Source organism: Euphorbia lathyris, chromosome 4, assembly GCF_963576675.1.
Source record: "Euphorbia lathyris chromosome 4, ddEupLath1.1, whole genome shotgun sequence".
Taxonomy (NCBI): domain Eukaryota; kingdom Viridiplantae; phylum Streptophyta; class Magnoliopsida; order Malpighiales; family Euphorbiaceae; genus Euphorbia; species Euphorbia lathyris.
In genome coordinates, this window is record NC_088913.1 from 62,230,116 (window position 1) to 62,255,263 (window position 25,148).

Genomic DNA, 25,148 nt, shown 5'->3' on the forward strand with positions numbered 1-25,148 from the left:
AGAAAAACACAATAGATGAATGAGGAAATAACATTAATAACTAAGATTGAGAAGAATTCGTGAGAGAGACATAAGATGGTTTGAAGCAGTTATGGCAGAACCAATTGATATTGGAAGAGGGGAAGCAGTTTTAAAACTGGGTACATGAGAAGCAGTTGAGGAAGTGGGGAGAAAAATAGTTAAGAGGGTAATACGTGCTGGTGGAAATAATTAATTTTTTATAAAAATTCTTCTTTTTTTAATATTCTTGAGAAATCACGTCAGCCTCTGGATGCTCTAATTTTCTTACACATCAACCATTTGTCTACTCATTTAGAATATAGTAATTGATAATAGATGAAGATAATTAAACCTCACGACTAGAATTGGATCAACTGTTTCTTTAACAAAATGTTCTAAAAAAAACAATATTTTACATTATAATTCTTTATAATGTTATTTTTATACCTTCTATCTACCATTGACCATCGTCTCTTTTAATTTTCGGACCAATTAGGTCACGGGTTGTGGTTATAGGAGCACCCACACACAATAAATCCTCAGTCGACCATCGGTTCTAGTATTGAAATTAAAGTTGTCTAGATTTGAATGAAATAACTGAATAACAAAAAAAAATGAAGGAAAAAGAAAAGGATATTATGTTTGCCAGGGGCGGATGTAGGGGGGATCAAAATGGGTATTTTCCCCCCCCCCATCCAAAAAAAAATTAGTCTAAAGAAGGGTTAATGTGCAAAAATACTCCTAACGTCTAAAATTATGCAATTTTATCCCTAATGTTGGAAGCCAATAGCAGCTTTACCCCCTAACGTTGATAAATTGGGTCAATTTGAGAAAATATTCATCAAACTATCTTCTCGGTTATGAATCTTGTCATCTACAACACATGCGTTATTTTATCAGTAACAAATCACAAACATATGTTAGGATGTGAAAAAAATAAGAAAAAAATATTAAAAAAATATTGTCTTTTGTACGAATTAGACAAAAAAAATTCAAAAAATTCACCGAATTTATAAATATTAATCTCCAATTTTATTATTAAATTACAAAAAACATTATATCCTTTTTTTAGAATTGCTCTTGGCTACAAACATTAGGGATAAAATTGCACCATTTTAAATGTTAGGGGTATTGCTCCTGACCCAAAACGTTAGCGATATTTGATGCGTAACAACCCGAGAATCCCGGAAATGGATGATTACGAGTCGGAAACATTAAAATTTATGTTTTTTATCAAAAAAATCATGAAAATAATGCATAATAATTGAACGATTTTGCATTTTTCGTCACCAAAAATTGAACAATTTTTGTCATAAAAAAGTAACAATTTTGCATTTATTGTCTAATTTTTTTTTACGTAGAGTTTTGCCCCCCCCCCTCCTCCCTCAAATCCTGGATCCGCCACTGGTAATAATTAACACAATATTTAAATCTCCAAACCATTATATAAACTAAATAAGATTTAAAAAGAAAGACATATTTATTATAAATTTATGGATTTATCAAAGATTTTAGAAAGCACGAGAATTTTTTTTTTTTTTTGAGGAAAGCCATAATTTAATCGAAAAAACATCACCACAAAGTGTAGTAGTTATTTTAAAATTGCAATAAAAATATTATACAAGAACGGAAAAGAATCTCTTGCAAACATGTCAACATGACCAATAGATTATGACTTTAACAATTTCCAAAAACTATAATCAAGCAATTATAAAAAGTTATTAGTTAATTTATTTACAAATTGTAAATTTACATTATTTTAAAATAAAATATTAATATCACTATATGTAAATGATATAAAATTTTAAAAATATTAAAATGTTAAATTTATGTACGAAAAATTTATCACCCGCTAGTTGCACTTTATTAAATTGCCATATCCATAGTAAAGTGTATAGTTATATGAACTGTACTTAATTAAATTAAAGGGCTTTTTACATGAATACCATAATTCACTACAAAATTACAACTAAATCATATCATAAAACTTAATTCTCAATATATCATTTTTTATATATATACCAAATAAAATATACTTTTACACCTAATTTAAAAACTCTAAATCTCAATTTATAAATGTCAAACTCTTGATAATATATTCTAAACTCTTAATTTATAAATTTTAATCTTTAAAAATAATAATTTTATTAGTTTGATATAAATTAAAATTATGATTTGACATAATTATAAATAGTTTTTTAAAAATAAATTTCTATGTAAATTTCTCATAATTAAATTTGAGAACATATTGAAAGTTACGTGCACTATATGCAATTTAAATTTGTGGCAAGGTGCCTCATAGAAGTGAGAAGGTCAACCATTTAAAAATACTAAAATTGCTAAATGTTTTCTTGAAACTACAAAATTTGGAAAAAGATTGAACAACACAATTGTGTTATGTGTAATAAGATGGGTTGGAGGCCAGTGCTCTTTAACAAGTTGCAAGCTTCAAACATATGTTTGTCTACGTTTTATAAAAGAACTATGCAATAATTCATGATTCCTGATAACTTCACGTTTCTCCGGTCGAGCCAACTAATCTTTGCTTTTCGTTCCTCTCGCCTTGCTCGAGTTACTTTTCGTTCCCAGTCGAGTGACTTTTAGTTCCTTGGCTAAAATCCGGGACAGAAAAAGTAGAATTTATCAGAGGGATAAAGTACTAAAATGGACCTATAGTTTTTGGAAAAGTATCAATTTAGTCTTCACGTATAGGGTTAATATTTACAAAAGGGTATCAATTTAAGTTTCGATAATGGAACGTGACACGTCATTTATATTATTCCGTTAAGTTCTATCAATTGTACGTGGAGATAGAAATCAGAACTTAACGGTGTAATACGAACGACGTGTCACGCAGTGGCGAATCCAGGATTTGAGGGGGGGGGGTCAAAGCTTTATGTAAAATTTTTTTAGACTAATGTTTGTAGCCAAGAGCAAAAATACCCCTAACATTTTGAGTCAGGAGCAATTTTACTCTAACGTCTAAAATGGTGCAATTTTACCCCTAATGTTTGTAGTCAAGAGCAATTTTACCCCTAACGTTGATAAATTGGATCAATTTCAGACACTATTATAACATACAGTTATTTTTTTCTTTATTTTGCACTAATTGCACATCACTTTGTTCTTAAAAAAAGGATATAATGTTTTTTGTAATTTAATAATAAAATTGGAGATTAATATTTATAAATTCGGTGAATTTTTTGAATTTTTTTTGTCTAATTCATACAAAAGACAGTATATTTTTAATATTTTTTTATTATTATTATTTTCAAATCTCAACATATGTTTGTGATTTGTTACTGATAAAATAACACATTTGTGAAGTGTAGATGATAAGATTCATGACCGAGAAGACAGTTTGATGAATAATTTCTTAAATTGACCCAATTTATCAACGTTAGGGGTAAAACTACTTTTGGCTTCCAACATTAGGGATAAAATTGCATCATTTTAGACGTTAGGGGTAAAATTGCTCCTGACCTAAAACGTTAGGGTATTTTTGCACTTTAACTATTCTTTTTGGACAAAAAAAAATTTTTTTTTAAGGGATGAATGGGGGGGGGGGGGGGGCAAATGCCCCCTTTGACCCCCTAAATCCGCCACTGGTGTCACGTTTCATTATCGAAGTTAGTGCTATTTTGTAAATTTTGAGCCTAAATTGATACATTTTTTTAAACATTAAACCTATATTGATGTTATTTTATAGCGTAGAGTCAGGCCCGTCTTAAACATTTGAGGGGCCCTGTGCGAATACAATCAAGTCTTAATACAATTTTAAGCTAATATAAATTTTTTACATGATCATTCTCAATTTCGACATTAACGTGATCATTCTCAGTCGTTACCACATCTTCAACGATAACACTTTGATTTTCAAGAGGAAAATGTGACTCTTTCGTAATGAACTTATCAAGAGCTCCTCTTTGAGACTGAATTAACACGTCGATTTTTTTCTTTTTCATATCCAGATTCATATTTTCTAATTTTAGGAGGCATAATTAAAGAACTCAAAGCAATGTTTCAAGTATTTAATATTAAATACAACGTAAATAAAATAACATACAAAATTGTAAATGAAAATGATAAGCAGATCGAAACAACATGAAAGAAAGACTGAAGGTTCAAAGTTAAAATCAGTAAAATACTATGCCACTCTCCATTTTTAGCCAAACAAAATTCAACCTAAAAAATTTATTAGTTTACAAAAAAACAGAAGCAAATTAATAGAATTTAAGTATGTGTTGTTGATAATAAAAACAATTTGTATGTTTTGTTGTTGATAATAAAAAACTAATTTTTTTTTGTCTTGCACTGAGATTTTTATAAACTGTACAAAAGGTTTTTGATTTAAAATAATGATAATGAATCAATTAATTTAATAATTACCTTGAATTTGGGATTCCCAAATTTGTTGCCGGCATAAGACAAATGTAGTGGCATCGAGATCCCCATTGCTGATTACTTTTCAGGAGAGGGAACAAAGTAAGGTCAGGGAGAGGTTCAGATTTGAGGAAGCTTGGATACAGGAAGATGGTTTTGACGAGCTTGTTCAGGGATGTTGGGACAGGAATAGACGAGCGACAGTGTTGGGAAGAATGGCGGCTTGTAGTTTGGAGATGGATGAATGGGGTCGTCAATTTCGAAGAAGGTTCAGGGGACGAATTGAGGCATGTAAAAGACAACGGGAAGGTCTGCGAGATAAAGTTGATAGAGTTCCCATCGAAATGTATTTACAAGCAAAGAGGAGACTAAACATGTTACTAGAACAAGAGGAGACGTACTGGAGGCAAAGGGCGAAGGTCTTTTGGTTAGCTGCTGGAGATACAAACTCGAAATTTTTTTCATGCAAACGTAAATGCCAGAAGACAGATGAACAGAATCGAATGCTTGATAAATGAGAGAGATGAGGAAATAACTAATGCAGCAGGTATGGAGGAGGTAGTCAAAAGCTATTTTGAGAAGCTGTTTAATGAAGGAAGTGTAGCAGGACTAAGAAACGTAGATGGGCTGATTGAGAAGGTCACAACAGATATGAATAATCAACTGGTGACTGAATTCACATTGGAGGAATTTATTGAGGCAGTTTTCCAAATGCACCCGGAGAAATCCCAGGGTCCTGATGGACTGAATCCAGGTTTTTTCCAACATTTCTAGCCCTTAATTGGAAGGGATATTTTTTCTGCTTGTCTAAGTTGGTTAAATAAATGTGAGTTCCCTCCAAATTTGAATGATACAATTGTAACACTGATCCCTAAGTGTGAAAACCCTAGGAAAATGACTGATTTGAGACCTATATCCTTATGCAATGTTTTGTATAAAATAATTGCAAAGGTCCTTGCAAATAGGTTAAAAGTAATCTTACCAAATATAATATCTGAGAGTCAATCAGCTTTTGTCCCTAGAAGGTCACTTATTGATAGTGTGCAAATTGCCTTCGAGACAATTCACTATATGAAAAGAAAGAATAGAGGCAAAGAAGGAGATGTTGCACTCAAGATTGATATTAGTAAGGCCTATGATAGGGTGGATTGGGGTTTCTTGAAGCAAACAATGATTAGATTGGGTTTTTGCAAAAAGTGGGTAAATTGGATAATGTTGTGTGTCAACTCTGTGAAGTATTCTATTACTGTGAATAATAGGCATGTGGGGCCTATATATCCTAGGCGAGGGTTAAGACAGGGTGACCCACTATCACCATACTTATTCATAATTTGTGCGGAGGTCTTATCACAGCTATTATCGAAAGCAGAAGAGGTGGGAGATATCACAGGCAGCCGAATTTGTAATGGGGCACCACGGGTGTCCCATCTATTTTTTGCTGATGATAGTTTCCGTTTTTTCAGGGCTTCAGAAACTGAATGCAAAAAGGTTAAAGAACTTCTTGCTGATTATGAACAGGCTTCAGGGCAAGTTGTCAATTTGAACAAATCAGGAGTATTCTTTAGCTCTAATGTAAAGGATGATTTGAGAGAAACGTTGAAGGGAATCCTACAAGTTCAGGCGCCCCTTGATACTGGGCGGTATCTGGGATTACCGTCGCTAATAGGCAGGTCTAAAAGAGCAATTTTTGGGTTCCTAAAGGAGAAAATGGCTAAAAGATTCAGCAATTGGACCTTCCGGTTCCTATCTACTAAAGGAAAGGAGGTTCTACTCAAATCTGTGGCACAAGCTCTACCTACATTCTGTATGAGCACATTCCTACTACCTAAGGCTGTCTGTGATGAACTTCAGAAGATGATGAACTCATTTTGGTGGGGTACGAAGGATGATGGTAGTAAGCGAATTCATTGGTTTGAATGGAGAAAACTATGTAAGCAGAAAGGTGAAGGCGGGTTAGGATTCAGGGACTTACATAGTTTCAACGTAGCTTTACTGGGAAAGCAAGGATGGAAGCTGATTGATAACCCACACAGTTTGGTTGGCAGAATGTTCAAAGCAAAATATTATTCTAGAGAGCCTTTCCTATCCTCCAAATTAGGCACTAATCCTAGTTTTGTTTGGAGGAGTGTGTGGAGTTCAATTGATTGCTTGAAGAAAGGAATTAGGTGGAATATCGGGAAAGGCGACCAGATTGAGGTGTGGAAGGACCCGTGGATTTGGGGTACTGAGAACTTCAAGGCTGGGTTACCCGGAAACGAGAGTAATACGGAGGCGCGGGTTCAAGAATTATTTATACCAGGCACTAAATTATGGAACCAAGAGAAGATCCAATCATGATTTAGTGCACGTGTCGCTGAAGAAATCAATAAAATGATAGTATCGGATGGGAGGAGGGAAGATAAACTAATTTGGAACTGTACGAAGGATGGTATTTATTCTTCAAAATCTGGATATAGACTTGTAACACATAATTTAGATGAAGAAGAAGAGAATGGGGGTTGGAAAAGATTATGGGAGCAGCACTTACCTCCGAAGCTTAAAATGTTTCTCTGGAGGCTAATGGCGGGTGTCTTACTGTATAGGATGAAGCTGTCAGCCAGAAGACCCGAATGGAATTCATGAAGAGGAGAGGTCTCAAGTTAGGGGATAAAAACGAGCACGATGAGCAAAGAGGTAGAGGCCAAGATTTAATTGGAGAGAGTGGAAATGGGGGTGGGATAGAAGCATCAGATGGGTCAAATGACGTTAATGGAGAGAGGGGAAACAGGATAAGTTCTGATCTAGTGGAAAGGGAGAGGAGGAAGCGAGGTGATATTAGAAATGGAGGAAGCAGAGAAGTGGAAAGGGATAGAAGTGGGAGAAGGGTAGGAATAGGCGGATTAGAAGAATTAGTGGAGGGGGAGCAGGGTGGATCAAATTTTGGGCGAGAGGAGGGTGATGTTGGGGATGGCGGTGTTAGGGAAAGCAGGGGAAGGGAAGAGCAGCTTTTGAATAAAGGGAGGGTGATAAGGGATGGGTCTTTGGGATTAAGGAATGGGGATGGGCTGGAGGGCAATATTCAAAGAATTAAATGGGCTAGGCCAAGAGAGGGATATTTAAAATGCAACATTGATGCTGCTCAATTTTTTGAGGATGGGAAATTTGGAGCAGGGGCGATTTTAAGGGATGAGTTCGGGGAGTATAAAGGAGGGAGAAGTATGATTAGGGATGGAAGGGTGTCTGTTAAGATGGCGGAAATTCTAGCACTCAGAATGAGCATTGATTGGGTCTCGGCACTTGGGTATACTCATGTAGAATTTGAAACTGATGCCAAAGAGGTCGTAGATAACATTCGGAAAGGAAGAAGAGACATCACTGAGTATGGGTCAGAGGTTGATTATGCCAGATTATTTTTTCAAAACCATCCGAATTGCTCGGTGGTTTATGTTTCAAGGTTAGCGAATGGGGTAGCGCATGCACTAGCACGTAATGCTCGTTCCTATGCTAATTCTTTCGTTCATAGTGTAGCTCCTATATTTATTGGCAATATCCTACTGCAGGATATGGCCCGAACTGTTTAATAAAGTTTAGTTTTCCTTCAAAAAAAAAAAAGAGGTGGAGTGGAAGAACTCAAAAGGAATATAATGTATCGCCGTCTTAGAAAATAAATCGCGCCGCTGTCGAGAGTAGGTTGTTGTAGAACGGTAAGTTTTGTTCTATTTTATATTAATAATTCATATATATAAAATTCTAATTAATAAAATAACATTAAAAAAAAATTAAAATGGACCCCAAAATTTGGGGGCCTATTCAATAGAACTGCTTGAACTGGTCCATTTACGGATCTGCGTAAAGTCTAAATTGATACTTTCCAAAAACTATAAAGCTGTTTGATACCTTATCCCCTCATTTTATATTTTTGCTTCTCCAAATTTCCGTCAGGTAATTTGGTTAGTACCTGATGATGTCTAAGTGCATTCCAAATGCATGGAATTATAATTAATTGGAAAAAAAATCATGATGGATTTAATTAGAACAATATTAAAAGTGCGTTCTTTTTTATTTCTAATTTTGGTTAAAGTGGTTGAGATAATGAAATTTTGATTTTGAGATACAACTTGATAACATACAAAGTAAGGAACTTAATAACACTACAATTTAATGACGGGAATAATTATTTTATACTTAACTTATAAAATAAAAAGAAATAAACAAAAACTTATTTTGATATACAGATTCATTAATTATAACCACTATTACAATAAAGCTATTGGGTAAATTACACCCATGACCACTCAACTTTACCCATTTTAACATTGTGGCCACTGAACTTCAATTTTTAACGGTATAACCACTGAACTTTACACTTTTTAACATTGGTAACCACTCAATTTTAACTAACTCTTCAAAGTGACCGTTAACGACCTTAAAATGAAAATATTAAAAAATTAAAATTGTTCAGAACGACATTTGCCATGAATCCACATTTTTTATTTTCCAAAATCACATTTTTTGGAGCTCTCTCTAAAAATCCATTATCTCTCTCCTAACAAAACAACACCTAAATGACCTCAAAGAGACGTTGGAAATCTTTAGCTCGCACACCGACTTTAAAAGTGACGGCCGCTGTTCCTAATTTGACAACAAATCTCTCTCTTGTGTGCGGTAAAAGGAAGGCTCTTAAAAATGATGATGTTCAGGAGATGATTTGTGATGATGTTGGTCCAGGTAAGAAGGTATGTATCCAGCCTTGTTTATTGGATGCCAATTTAGCGGTGGAGGTTGTTGATCAGCCCCACCGAGCATTATGAAAATCTTTAGTTGGAACGTTCGGGCATCTGGGCAATCCTCGAACGGTTCGTGCTTTGACTTGCTTTGTTTGGAGTCATTGTCCTGATGTTATTTTCTTAATGGAAACGAGGCTATTTGGGAATATTGAGGGGTTACGTCGGAAGTTTTTGGGATATCAGTTTTTTAAGGGTGATTCTGTTGGTCGATCGGGGGGATTAATTCTGATGTGGAAAAAGGAGCTAATGTTGCAGATTTTGGGTTTTTGTATACACTGTATTCACTTTGGTATGGAAAATGAGGAGGGGAGGTTATTGTGGAGAGGTACATGGGTTTATGGTTGGCCTGAATCTTTAAATAAGATTCGCACGTGGGATATGCTAAAGGATATTCATGGTCGGGAGAATTTGCCATGGGTCTGTTTTGGTGATTTCAATGAAGTGATGTATTCTAGGGAGAAGGAGGGTGGTTCTGTAGATAATTATCGTTCAATGGAAGCTTTCAGAAATTGTCTTGATGATTGTGATTTATTTGATTTGCGATCTTCTAGAAGTTGTTATACATGGACTAATGGTAGGCGAGGGAATTCTCGAATTCGGGAGAGATTAGATCGTGTTGTTTGCCTGGTTAATTGGGAACTATTGTTTCCAAAAACAATGGTTTCTGTGTTAGCTAGAATCTCTTCGGATCATGCGCCTATTTTACTAGATACAGATGGGGTACATCGTGTTAAGAATCGTCCATTTCGTTTTGAAAAAATGTGGATAAGGGATCCGGGTTGTCGTGATGTTATTCAGTCAGTTTGGTCTTCAGAATCAGGGTCACAATTGAATGTTTGTGAGAAATTGAAGCAATGTGGAGTTTCGCTCAAGCATTGGAATAAAACCTGTTTTGGTCATATTGGGACTAAGTTAAAAAATCTAACACAAGAGTTGCAAGAAGTTGAGAATGGCTTAATGATAGATGATAAGGAGGAATATAGGGCATCTATTGAAAGCGAGATTCTTTGTTTACAGGAGGATGAGGAGACTATATGGCAACAGCGCTCACGGGTTTCTTGGCTTCGGGATGGTGATAGAAACACAAAATTCTTTCATTCTAAGGCGAATGCAAGGCGACGGGTGAATTGTATTACAAGATTACGGGATAATGATGGTGTTTGGCATGATAGGGAGGATGAGATTGAGAATATTATTGTTTCTTATTTTACAGAGTTATTCTCTACTTCGGAGCCTTCCTCTTGTCCGACTATTTTAAGCTCTGTTGATAGACATCTTTCTAGCGATGAGGTTGATTCATTGCAGGCTCTGTTGAAACACCTTTCCATAAGATTTTGATTTGACAAAATCATCCATGATTAAGAGGCAATTAAATTTAAATGCTTTGATTTAATTGTACTAATGTGTTTGTTCAATATTGAGTGCAAAAATATACATATAAAGTTAGACAGGACAAAAGTCAGCATAAGCCAAGCTGAGTGGAACGGAACTTAGCATGAAAGAATAGAAGCTGAGTGGAGTAGAACTCAATATCAGAAGTCTCCTTCAAAGTTGCCAGAACGAAGCTGACTAAATTAGAAGACTCCTTAAGAATTGTATAAACAGAACGGAGCTGACTAAGAAGGAACTCATCATGGAAGTTGAACATTCGAAGATAACGAATGAAGCTGAGTGACAGTCAGGATAGCATGAAAGATCCGTTCACTAAAGGACAAAGTCTGCCAATCTTCTGCACCAATAATTGAAGCCTCGAGAATGCACAGAAGACTAATTCCAAGAAACATGGGTCAATGGATTATTGGTAAAAGACAACTGGCACAAAAAGACAAGACTGATGCAAGAAGACAAAACCTGACGCCTGAAGAAAACAGAGGAAGGGAATGGCGGAACAGTCTGAAGCTGACCAGAAGATGTTCCCTAAAAGAGCCGTTTTGGTGTTAACGGCTAAAACAATTCAAATGATCCATCTGCAGATTTCCGTCTATAAAAGGACAATCAAGAACCTTGGATCATTGCCGAAGTACAAAAAGAAAAATACAAGTGAGAAATCTTCAAAGCACTGAAATACAAAAAGATCTTACACCAAATCTTCTATTCTTTGTGTAAATGCTAGAGTGATTCTGTGTAATCTTCTAAAGTGTTCTTTACTGAAAAGAGAACAAGTGTTTATCAATTGTAATATTGAGAGTGTATGCTGAGTGCTTGGTTGAAAGCATTCAGTGGTAGAAAAATCTAAGTGCTGGGTTGTAGTACTTAGTAGGAGCTGAGTAGACGAATAGAGGACGTACTCTTGCATACTCACTGCCTTGTAAAGGGTTTGTGCTCTACCTTGAAAGAGCTCAGTATTGGATTGAAAATCCCAAGAGGAACTGGGGACTGGACGTAGGCAGAGAGGCCGAACCAGGATAAGTCGTGCTGAGTAACTTCTAAACTCTTTCTCTCAATATATATATATATATATATATATATATATATATATATATGTGTGTGTGTGCATGTGTTGCTAGTGATATTTACTCAGCATATAAATTGTTAAAACTGAAACTGAGTAAATCTGAGTGCTGAGTTGGAAGCTGACCTCTCAAGTGTCAATTCCTAACTCTTAAGTCAAGCAGTCTTAGTCAGCATAGAACTAAAACTGTCTGACCAATCAATCGCCCGAGCTGACCAACACGCTGAGTTAATAAACTCTTAAAATAACCTTAAGTCAGCATAATTAAAAGCGAAAAAGTTACATTAGTTCCTATCCCCCCCCCCCCTTGGAACTAATTATTAGGGACCAACAAGTGGTATCAGAGCTAAAAGCTCACTACTCAAAGATCTAACAATCTTGAGCTGATCCCGATAAATGGCTGAAAACAGCACTCGTTTCCTTCCAGGGAACCAAACAACACAGATACTCCCTGAAGGATTATCAATTAGCCGGCCTCCCCTATTCTTTGGATCCAATTATACATTCTGGAAGAATAGGATGAAGAACTTTATTCAAGCCACAAACATGAGTGCATGGCTTGTAATAGTTCAAGGTCCACATATACCTTACAAAACTGTTGATAATGAGAAAGTTATCAAGAGTGAAACTGAGTGGATAGAAGATGACCTCAAAAAATTGCAAAATAATGCTTCGGCTATCAATATGCTTCACTGTGCTCTAGATGCTGCAGAATACAATAAGATTTCAGGTTGTGAGTCAGCACAGGAGATCTGGAAGAAGCTGGAAGTGACGTATGAAGGCACAAGCAAGGTCAATGAGTCTAAAGTAAACCAGCACATGTGACTGTATGAACTGTTTGAGATGACTGACAATGAGGACATCTCAACAATGAATGCCAGGTTTACCAACATAATAAATGAGCTCAAAAGACTCGGGAAGAACTTCACTGAAGAAGAGCAAGTGAAGAAAATCTTACGAAGTCTTCCCAAAAGTTGGCAAGCTAAGAAGACAGTTGTAGAGGAAGCTCAGGACCTGACCACATACAAATATGATGAGCTGATCGGTTCCTTGCTGACCCATGAAATTTCCATGAAAAATTTTGAAGCTAAGGAGAAAACTGAAGATAAGAAGCAGAAATCATTAGTGATAAAAGCTGACTCCACTGAAGCTGAGTCAACTGATGATGAAGAAATGGCCATGTTTACTAGAAAAATTAAGAAGCTGTTCAGAAGAAATGACAGAAACGGCAAAAGGTCATTCAGAAGAAGTGACAAATACAAAGCTAAGTCGAATGACAAATACAAGAAGGACAGCTCTAAGCCTGTCACATGTTTTGAGTGCCATCAAACTGGGCACATCAAGTCAAGTTGTCCCAACCTTAAGAAGGAGAAGAAGGGAAGCAAAAAGGCTATGGTAGTAACATGGAGCGATAGTGATGAGTCAACCTCATCTGAAGCTGATATAAATGAAACAGCCAATATATGCTTCATGGCTGACGATGCTGACCATTCTCAATCTGAGCATAATGACCTCTCTGATGAAACTGACAAGGAAGTACACACTAATGAGGTAACACCCTTACTTTTGTTTAGAAATGAGATGGTAAATGCCCTGAGTGATTTATATAAGCTAACTAAAAAATGCAATAACAAAATAAAATCACTCAGCAGGCGATGTGACGAGATTGAAGAGGTCAAGCTGAGTGACCTCCGATATCTCCTCCAGGACAACTCAGATTTACATACCAACATGCAAATCTTGCATAAGTTTGTCACGGAGGTTCAATCTAAGTCAAAGAAACTTAGAAAGGATGTCACAACCTTGCAGAGTCAAGTGAAAGGCTCAAGTAGAAAAAAACACCATGCTGAGTACGCAAGTACTAGTCAGCATAAGCAATTCACTCAATGTGAGTGTTGTGGAAAAAGGGGGCACACAAAAGATGTGTGTTGGCATAACAAGTGGATTGTCCAATGTGACTTCTGCGGAAGAAAAAGGCATTCCACAAAAGTATGCTGGCACGCCCAACACAACAATGCTAACCATACTCAGTACAACCCTCAAAGGGTACCTTTTTGTGACTTCTGTGGTAAGCCTGGCCACACTATAAAAGTATGTCGTCACAAGTTGAAATATGACTTTGCACCTGTTTATGCTAACAAGAAAGGACCCAAAAAGAATTGGGTACCTAAAAACGAATAGTTTAAAATGCAGGTCAGCTTGACATGCGTGGAGAAATCAAAACTTTGGTATATAGACAGCGCATGCTCAAGACACATGACAGGTGATGAAACTTAGTTCATCACACTAGAGCTTAAACAAGGAGGTAGTGTAAGCTTTGGAGACAACAAGAAGGGCAAGATAGTTGGCTCAGGAACTATCGGAGGTAACCCTAAAATTGAGTCAGTCTCCTTAGTTAAGGGTCTCAAATATGATCTTCTAAGTGTAGCTCAGCTTTGCAAGAGTGGAAGAAAGGTTATATTTGATGATACTCAATGTCAAATACTCGAGGGAAAAACAAACGATTTGATTTTAACAGCCCCTCGTGTAGAAAATGTTTATATGTTAAGTTTAGAAAAACAATTTTCAAATAATATATGCTTAGTATCTAAAGAGGACAACTCCTGGTTATGGCATATGAGACTTGGGCATGTCAGCATGGACCTCCTTGCCAAACTAGCTAGAAAGCAATTAGTTGAGGGATTACCCAAATTAAAGTATGAAAAAGATCAACTTTGTAATGCTTGTCAGCAAGGTAAACAAACCAAAAAGTCCTTTCATAGCAAAAATGTTGTCTCAACCAAAAGACCATTGGAATTACTACATTTGGATCTTTTCGGACCTATCCAGCCACTCAGCATGGGAGGTAAGAAATTTTCCTTAGTTATTATAGATGATTTCTCTAGGTATACTTGGATCATCTTGCTGAGTAGCAAAGATGAAACATTTGAGATGTTTACTACATTAATCAAAAAGCTTGAAAATGACAAAGACCTAAGAGTAGCTCACATTAGAAGTGATAATGGTGGAGAATTCAAAAACCAAATGTTTGATGAATTCTGTGAAACCAATGGTATTGACCACAATTTCTCTGCCCCTAGAACTCCTCAACAGAATGGAGTTGTTGAAAGGAAAAATAGGACAATAGTAGAAATTGCCAGGACAATGCTGAGTGAAAATAAGCTTCCGAAGTATTTTTGGGGAGAAGCTGTCAACACAGCATGTTATATATTGAATATGGCTTTAGTTAGACCCATATTAAAGAAAACTCCCTATGAACTTTGGAAAGGACGAAAGCCCAACATTGGCTACTTTCGTGCCTTTGGGTGTAAATGTTTCATACTCAATACAAAAGACAATTTGGCAAAATTTGATGCCAAAGCTGACGAAGCAATCTTTTTAGGGTACTCAACAAACAGCAAAGCATATAGAATTTATAATAAAAGAACTCAAGTTGTAGAAGAGCCAGTCCATGTAGATTTCGATGAAACTGACCCTGCAGGTAAGACAACTCAACCCATGGAGGATGAGCCGAACTCAGCTCATACTGACCTAATTGGAGGTGCTGAGCAATCAGCACAAGAGCTGACCAAAGGTAAAATTGAAACTGAAATTACCTTTGCTGACCAATCTGTCCCTGCAGAGATTGTAGAAACACTTGTTCCAAACAACTCAACATTACCCAAGGAGATAAAAATTCCAAGAGGACATTCAGAAAAGTCCATCCTTGATGATGCCAACAACAAAGTAATGACTAGAGACCAGCTTGGGAAATTCCTTAGCAACGTTGCTTTCGTATCAGTTCATGAACCAAAGAACTTTGCTGATGCTGAGCATGATGAGTATTGGATCAATGCTATGCAAGAAGAGCTTGACCAATTCACGAGAAATGAGGTATGGGATTTAGTACCTAAACCTAGGAATCAAAAATCCATAGGAACTAAGTGGGTTTTTAGAAACAAACTAGATGAGCATGGAAATGTAATCAGGAACAAAGCTCGACTTGTAGCCCAAGGCTATAGTCAGCAAGAGGGCATTGATTATGGTGAAACCTTTGCACCAGTTGCTAGGTTAGAAGCTATACGTATATTGTGTGCATATGCTAGTTTCATGAACTTTAAATTGTATCAAATGGATGTTAAAAGTGCATTTCTTAATGGTTTTATAAACGAAGAGGTATATGTTAATCAACCTCCTGGTTTTGAAGATCCAAAATTTCCAAACCACGTTTATAAACTCAAGAAGGCCTTATATGGCCTGAAGCAAGCTCCAAGAGCTTGGTATGAAAGGTTGACCAACTTCCTGCTGACCAGGAATTATGTCAGAGGAAAAGCTGACACAACCTTGTTCATTAAGAAAAAGGGTAAACATACCCTACTTGCACAAATCTATGTAGATGACATAATATTTGGTGCTACTGGCGAATCCTTGTGTCAAGAGTTTAGCAAACAGATGCAGACTGAGTTCGAAATGTCTATGATGGGAGAACTCAGCTTCTTCCTTGGACTTCAGATCAAGCAAGGTAAGAACGGCATCTTCATTAGTCAGTCCAAGTACACCAAGGAGATGTTAAAGAAATTTGATATGGAAGATTGTAAGCCCATATCAACCCCTATGGGTACTGATACTGTCCTATGCAAAGATGAGAAAAGTAAGTCAATAGATAGTAAACTTTATCGAGGTATGATAGGCTCCTTACTTTATCTCACTGCTAGTAGACCTGATATACAGTACTCAGTATGTTATTGTGCAAGATATCAAGCTGACCCAAGGGAATCTCACTTAATTGCTGTAAAAAGAATTTTTAGATATTTGCAGAGCTCAGTTGATGCAGGTTTGTGGTATCCAGCCTCAAATGACTTCACACTCATAGGATACACTGATGCTGACTATGGACGGGATAAGCTAGAACGTAAGAGTACTTCAGGAGGATGCCATTTCCTTAGAAGCTGTCTAGTATCTTGGTTCAGCAAGAAGCAGTCATCAGTTGCTCTGTCTACAACTGAAGCTGAGTACGTTGCTGCTGGAAGCTGTGTAGCTCAAGTCCTATGGATAAAGCAACAGCTTGAGGATTATGGAGTAAGAACTGAGACAATAGAGATCAAATGTGACAACAAAAGTGTCATTGATCTATCCAAGAATCCTATCCAACACAGCAGGATGAAGCATGTCAGCATAAGGCATCACTTCATCAGAGATCATGTACTAAAGGGTGAGATCAGCTGACCTATGTGCCAACAAATGAACAGCTTGCAGATATTTTCACCAAGCCTTTGGCTCGTGAGCAATTTAACATACTAAGGAAAGCAGTCGGTATGTCTAATCCTTTTTAATAATTCTAAATATTTGAATAACTGTTGAGTGATTACCATGCTGACTGATATCAATCTAGTAACTACTGCACATTGAGCTTAATAGTCTATGCTGAGTAGATACAAATGTTGAGTAAAATATTCTGTGCTGAGTAGATAAACATATTGAGTAATCATCTTATGTTGAGTAGATGTACATGCTGTGTGATTAAAGTATGTTGAGTTACTAAGAGATAGAAAATCCATCTACGTAGAATTAAATACTCAGTATCATAAACGACTCATATTCTGGCAAACTGAGTAAAAGCCCACTTGCACCGATAAACAATGACACGTGTAACAAATCATACCTAGAAAAACACAAGTAATAATGAATACCCATGCGCCGAACCTGTCATAAATGGCAGAATCTTTGTCGATTAAAGTCCCAAGATGAAAACGGCTAGTTCATTAATGACTCAAAACTCTATAAGTAGTGGAAGGATCCCCACTCATTACTCTTTACGCTTAAAATCTTCTGAAATCGAATCCTTCTCTCTCCCTAAACCTTAAAACCTTCATCTGTAACAATGGCTTCTGGCAAAAACGAAATCCCTAACGTCACCACTCAACTTGGCCAAACATCTGGCAAACCCACTCAAGCTGACCCCGCTGGTTCATCTAAACCAGTAGAAAGGAACATGATCAAGGTCCATAAGAAGCTCAACAACTTGGAGGTTCTGAAATGCAGATGGTTCTCTCCAGGATTCGTCACTTCTGAAAAACCGTTCTGTGACTGGATCGAGAAGAACAAATGGACCGGTCTCTTCTCACTCGCCGGAAAAACATACCCTAGGCTGGTCAGAGAATTTTATTCCAACATGTTTGTTGATGAAGAGGATACTGACTATTTGGAGACTACAGTCAAAGGTCAGAAAATCACCATAACCCCTGCCTATCTAGCAGTGGCGGAGCCAGGACTAAAACCTCGGAGGGGCTCCACTGTGTAAAAAAAAATTCTTACGGTGACTCAATAATTTGATTCAATAACCAACTCACTTTGATTCATTGTAGTCCATTTTGTTGTAAATCAATTGTAGGCCATTTTGCTGTAAATTGATTATCCTTTCAATTTCACCTGTAGATCATAAATGAAGACAGCAATCAAATCCAATATGAACTTTCCAATTCAACAAACAAACAAAATGCAAAAACAATGAAGATGGAAACAACACTAAACAAAAGTCAGTTTGATGCTAACAAACATAAAATGTTAAACGAATCCACAACATGCATTATAAGAACAGAATATTAGATGGTCTCACATTTTATAGTTTTATGGACATCAACAGATTCCGTCTCTTTCATTCAGAAACCAACCTGTTTGATGAGAAACCAACTTGTTTGATCAAATTCATATGAACATTGAACTAGTTTAAAAGGTGTAAAATGAAAATCTCTTAGGTGTAAAATGAAAATCTCAGTAAAAGAGGCAAAATAAGCATAAGGCCTAAAATTCCTAAATATCACCGATTCAATTTAATCAAAATCGCTAAAACTAAAATGCCTAAAATCGCTAAATATCACCAATTCCATTCACCAATTCAGTTAAACTCAATTTACCAATTCAATATAATCAAAATCCCTAAAACTAAAATGCCTAAAATCCCTAAATATCACCAATTCAATTCAATTCAATTTACCAATTGAATCTAATTCAATTCAACTCAATTTACCAATTCAATTTAACCAAAATCCTTAAAATCCCTAAATATCACCAATTCAATCCAACGTGATTCACCAATTCAATTTAATAAAAATCCCTAAAATCCTAAAACTAAAATCTCAAAGATCCCTAAAACTAAAATCCCTAAAGAATTAAAAATCTAAATTAAAGATTTACCTCACTCTGTCTCTCTCCTCTTAAGCAGCGGCGACGACGGCTTCTCCTCACCACGTCAGTGTAATTCCAGGTGGTGTCTCTTCCTCCCGTCTTCGGCGTTGCAGCGGTTCATTCTTCCTTCCGTAGTCGTGAAAGAGCTTGAGCAGTGAGGCTAAGAATCTTCTTAGCAGCAATTGTGCTTTTGCTACAATAAGGGCATAAAGGTCCTTTCCAAAGTTTTTATTAGACTTAAATGAAACGACGTCGTTTTCGAAAGCCCAAAACGACGTCATTTCATTCATCCTCAACCTAAATCAAATATAGGATATAACGATGGGAGCTCAGCCCCCATTTTTCATTCTCCTTCCGCCATGGCTGGAGGGGCTCCCAGCCATGGCGTTTTCATCTTTAACCAGGGTGGAGCAGCCCTAATACGGGGTTTTCTGGATGGTCGGAGGGTCGGCCGACCCTCCCCGCCCCCTCTGGCTCCGCCCCTGCTATCTAGCTACTTTGCTAAATTTACCAGACGAAGGAATAGAATTTAGGACAACAAAAGAGAAGGTGCCAAAGGAAAAGCTTGACAAGATCAAGGGGTTCTGTAAACCCAAGAATTATAAAGGTGAAATACCCAGCACCTGTATGGGGCAAGAACAGAAGATGGCACACTACATACTGACCAACTTCATATTCCCCAAACTCAACTCAGCCTCATCCGCTTCCAACTTTGAGTAGTGTTTCATATGGCACATGCTGACCTACACTCCTCTCAACCTTCCAGTCTTTCTAGTTGGAGCTCTTCAACGAGGAGGTAAGAAACTTCGATTGGGCTCTCTAATCACAAAAATTCTAGAGGATAAGCAGATTGAGACCGTGAATGAAACAGACAGTTTGGGAAGCGAAATCACTGCAGCTCTGCTGGTTGGATTATTATACAATCAACCATTGAAAGGATATGAAGAAGTTGAAGATGCTGAGGAAAATGATGAAGCTGAGCAAGAAGTTGAACCTGAGCATGAGCCTGAGAAAGAAGTGGAGGCTCCTGCTGAGTCCCCTAAGGAAAAGAAGAAGAAGAAGAGAAAGGCCATTGAAACATGCTCCAAATACATTAATGATGTCCCAAAGAAAGTGAGACTAGTGTCTCAAGAAAAAGTTAAAGTTGACCAGGCTAAGGAGAAAGCTGAGTCGGCAGAGAAGAGAAAGAGGCCAGAAGAGCCGGAGGATGAAGAAGAAACCCCGGAATCCCCTTTGATGAAAAGGAAGAAGGTTAATACCTTAAAGATAGTTGAAGCTGATCCCCTAGATTGGGATGTATCTTCCAAAGGTCATGGAACTGACCTAGAAAGAGAAGCTGAGAAAGAAACTTTTGCTGAGGAAGACGTCCATACTGAGCAGGAAGAACCTGCTGATGTTGAGCAACCTCAGGGAAATGCTGAGCAAAGAGTTGAGGAAGAAGAAAATGTTGCTGTTGAGGATCATATTGAGGAACAAGCCAAGACTCCGGAGAATCCAAAAACTGCTCAAGATGGAACAAATCCTGCTTCAACTTCACCCACTCAGGATGAGCAGGTCAATATGACTAACCAAACTCCACCTCCAACACAGCATGTTGATAAATCAGCTCCTGAAGCCAATCTGCAAGATGATCAATCTGGCAAACAGCCAACTCCACCTCCATCAAGCTCAATTCCAGCCTCTGAGACAAATGCGGCTCAATTCACATACTTAAATGCTACTGAGTCAGGCCGCCGAATCATTGCCTTTGCTCAGTCCTTGCTTCAAGAATTGAACCCTCCTCAAGCTGATGCTACTAGATCTTCTCATGCTGAGTCCTCTCAACTGTCCGGTATCACTCAGCTTCTCAATGAACTTAGAGGACTCAAGGATCTAGTAAGTGTTATGACCACAGTTCAGACTCAGCAACCCAGGCAAGACCAAATAGCAAAGCTGACTGAATTGGTACTCACAATGGTAAACCATCTGAACTCGCTTGAAGGCAAAATCCAACAACCGTCGGAAGTTAATCCAGGATATGCAACTTCCACTAAACTTCAAGGCTATTTTTCTAAGTTAACTGCAGAACTGTCCAAATCAAGCGCACCTGGCAATACTGAGTACGCCACATCTGCTGAACTCCAAGAATGCTTTACCAAGTTCAATGTTGAGCTGACTTGTACGCGTGAGTTAGTCTCCTCCTCCTCTCAGTGTACAATTGACCAACTGAGTGAAGCAGTAAGTCTACTCAACGTCAACAAAGCACAGATGGATGTTGATCCAGTCTCCCATGGTCAACTCTTGAGCTTTTCCCAAGCAATTATGAAGGCAATGCGCATCAACAATGCTCAGCGCATGTTTTATGACTCTGCATTGCTAAAGATGTACCACCAATCTTTTGGTCAGCTCACCAGCGTGCTCACCTGGCTTAGCAAATCCTATGAATGCCTACTCAACATGATTAGCAGCTCTCTCCGGGTTCCTCGCCATGTCCAAGATGACAGTGTTCCTATAATTGATGGCTTGCGTGAAAGTATTAAGAGGCTCCAGCGTTACTCAAATCACCTCTCCACTCATGCTCGCAACGATACCTTCCTTTATAAACCCGATGATGGCAAAACGGGGGAGAAAAGCCAAGAAGGAACTCAGAGCCCAGAAGGAACTCAGCCTGTAGGTAATGCCTCAGGGAGTAAAGATAAAGGCAAAGGAGTATATCGAGCTGACCATCAAGCTTAGGTCAATATGAAGGAAAAGAAGAAGAATTAGATATGCTTAGTCAATGTTTAGAACTTAGCATAGAATCTTTCCTCATATGTTTTTGCTTAATTTATGACAAGTACCATTTTCTCAACCTGGCTGATAAAATTGAACAAACAAATTAAGAAGTAAAACATACTCAGTATACATTAACACTAAAATACTTATGTAATAAACTGAGTAACAACATACTTCTAATATTTTTGAAAACTGACTTAAATCCAATTAGCTCAGATCTTGAAAAATCTAACAGTAAACTAAGTCAGTATACACAAATGTCTTAAGGTTAATTCAATTAAATCTTGGAAGGTTTAGAATTAAGTTAAGACAATATGAGCAACCCTTACGGGGGAGTTATTTCAAAAATAAACCAATCATGGGGTAACTTATAACTGAGTTCCATAATTATGTATTTTGCCAACATCAAAATGGGGGAGTTTGTTGAAACACCTTTCCACAAGATTTTGATTTGACAAAATCATCCATGATTAAGAGGCAATTAAATTTAAATGCTTTGATTTAATTGTACTAATGTGTTTGTTCAATATTGAGTGCAAAAATATACATATAAAGTTAGACAGGACAAAAGTCAGCATAAGCCAAGCTGAGTGGAACGGAGCTTAGCATGAAAGAATAGAAGCTGAGTGGAGTAGAACTCAATATCAGAAGTCTCCTTCAAAGTTGCCAGAATGAAGCTGACTAAATTAGAAGACTCCTTAAGAATTATATAAACAGAACGAAGCTGACTAAGAATGAACTCATCATGGAAGTTGAACATTCGAAGATAACGAATGAAGCTGAGTGACAGTCAGGATAGCATGAAAGATCCGTTCACTAAAGGACAAAGTCTGCCAATCTTCTGCACCAATAATTGAAGCCTCGAGAATGCACAGAAGACTAATTCCAAGAAACATGGGTCAATGGATTATTGGTAAAAGACAACTGGCACAAAAAGACAAGACTGATGCAAGAAGACAAAACCTGACGCCTGAAGAAAACAGAGGAAGGAAATGGCGGAACAGTCTGAAGCTGACTAGAAGATGTTCCCTAAAAGAGCCGTTTTGGTGTTAACGGCTAAAATAATTCAAATGATCCATCTGCAGATTTCCATCTATAAAAGGACAATCAAGAACCTTGGATCATTGCCGAAGTACAAAAAGAAAAATACAAGTGAGAAATCTTCAAAGCACTAAAATACAAAAAGATCTTACACCAAATCTTCTATTCTTTGTGTAAATGCTAGAGTGATTCTGTGTAATCTTCTAAAGTGTTCTTTACTGAAAAGAGAACAAGTGTTTATCAATTGTAATATTGAGAGTGTATGCTGAGTGCTTGGTTGTAAGCATTCAGTGGTAGAAAAATCTAAGTGCTGGGTTGTAGTACTTAGTAGGAGCTGAGTAGACGAATAGAGGACGTACTCTTTCATACTCACTGCCTTGTAAAGGGTTTGTGCTCTACCTTAAAAGAGCTCAGTATTGGATTGAAAATCCTAAGAGGAACTGGGGACTGGACGTAGACAGAGAGGCCGAACCAGGATAAGTCGTGCTGAGTAACTTCTAAACTCTTTCTCTCAATATATATATATATGTGCATGTGTTGCTAGTGATATTTACTCAGCATATAAATTGTTAAAACTGAAACTGAGTAAATCTGAGTGCTGAGTTGGAAGCTGACCTCTCAAGTGTCAATTCCTAACTCTTAAGTCAAGCAGTCTTAGTCAGCATAGAACTAAAACTGTCTGACCAATCAATCGGTCGAGCTGACCTACACGCTGAGTTAATAAACTCTTAAAATAACCTTAAGTCAGCATAATTAAAAGCGAAAAAGTTACATTAGTTCCTATCCCCCCCTTGGAACTAATTATTAGGGACCAACAGGCTCCATTTGTTGCGAAGAGGTTCTAGTGGCATTGAAACAAACTGATGGGACAAAGGCTCCAGGTCCCGATGGTATGTCTGGCTTATTTTTTAAAACTTATTGGGATGTGGTTGGTAATCAGATTATTGCACTAGTATTAAATGTGCTTAATGGTGCCCCTTTCCCTTCCTTTTTAAATCATACATTTGTTACCCTTATTCCGAAGGTTAAAAATCCTGGTACATTGAAAGATCTTTGTCCTATTAGCCTTTGCAATGTTTTCTATAAGCTTATTTCAAAAACATTAGCTAATCGGCTCAAACATTGTTTGCATTCTATAATTCACCCCTCACAGAGTGCCTTTGTCCCAATTCGATTGATAACAGATAATGCTTTAATTGCTTTTGAATTATTCCATTCTATGAAGCATCGGATTAATAGTAAAAGGGGTATTTGTGCTATGAAATTAGATATGTCTAAGGCTTATGATAGGGTGGAGTGGTGCTTTGTAAAAGATATGATGAGAGTTATGGGTTTTCCGGGTTGTTGGATTGAATTGATTCAAAGGTGTCTCTCTTCAATTTCCTTTTCTTTCCTTATAAATGGGGTGCCAAAAGGCTTTATTAAGCCAAGTCGGGGTCTTCGACAGGGGGATCCTCTTTCACCTTATTTGTTTTTAATATGTGCGGAAGGGCTATCAGCATTGATTAGGAAATCAGAGAGTAACAGAGCTTTGCATGGTATTCGGGTTAGCAACACTAGGCCTATTATGTCACATCTTTTCTTTGCAGATGATTCAGTGATCTTTTTCCGAGCAACTTCTACAGAGTGCTCTGCTGTTCGTGAGTTTTTGAACGTGTATGAAGCAGCTTCTGGGCAACAAATAAATTTTGAAAAAACTGATATCACATTTAGTAGGGGTGTGGGTGCTGATAGTCGATCCAGGTGTGCGACATTGTTAGGTGTACGTGAGCTCCAGTCCTTCGTGAAATATTTGGGTTTACCATCTGTGATTGGACGATCAAAAAAGCAGTCTTTAATTTCCTGAAGGAAAGATTATTTAAGAGGATTAGTGGCTGGCAAGAGAAGTGTTTATCGCGTGGGGGTAAAGAAATATTGTTAAAAGCTGTGGCACAAGCGGTCCCTCAATATATTATGAGCTGTTTTTTGCTTCCAAAGACTTTATGTGATGAATTACAACAAATTATGGCGAGATTTTGGTGGAATCATGATTCTGGGAAAAAACGAATACATTGGCTTAGTTGGGAAAAAATGTGTTTACCGAAAGATGAGGGTGGGTTGGGTTTCATGAATATTTTTGCATTTAATTTGGCTCTTCTTGCAAAGCAGGTTTGGAGAATGGTTGAATTTCCTAATTCTCTTTGTTCCCAAGTTTTTAAGCATAAGTATTTTCCAAGGGTAGGTGTGATGGAGGCAAATGTGGGTTTTTGTGCTAGTTATGTCTGGCGGAGTCTTTTAAAGGCTAGACAGGTTATTTCTGATGGGAGCTGTTGGAGAATTGGTGAGGGTAGATCTATAAACTTGTTACAATCTCGTTGGATTCCTGATGTTCCATGTAATCGTCCACTCTATCTGCTGAATCCAACTCCCTCTCACAGTGTTTCTTGTTTGATTGATTTTGATGAGTTCTGCTGGAAAAAAGAATTGATAAATTTTTGTTTTTCGTCAGATGTTGCTGCAGCTATTTTGAAAATTCCATTGAGCAGAAGGGTTACCTCTGATTCTTTATTTTGGTCTTTTTCAAAAAATGGGGAGTATCTTGTGAAATC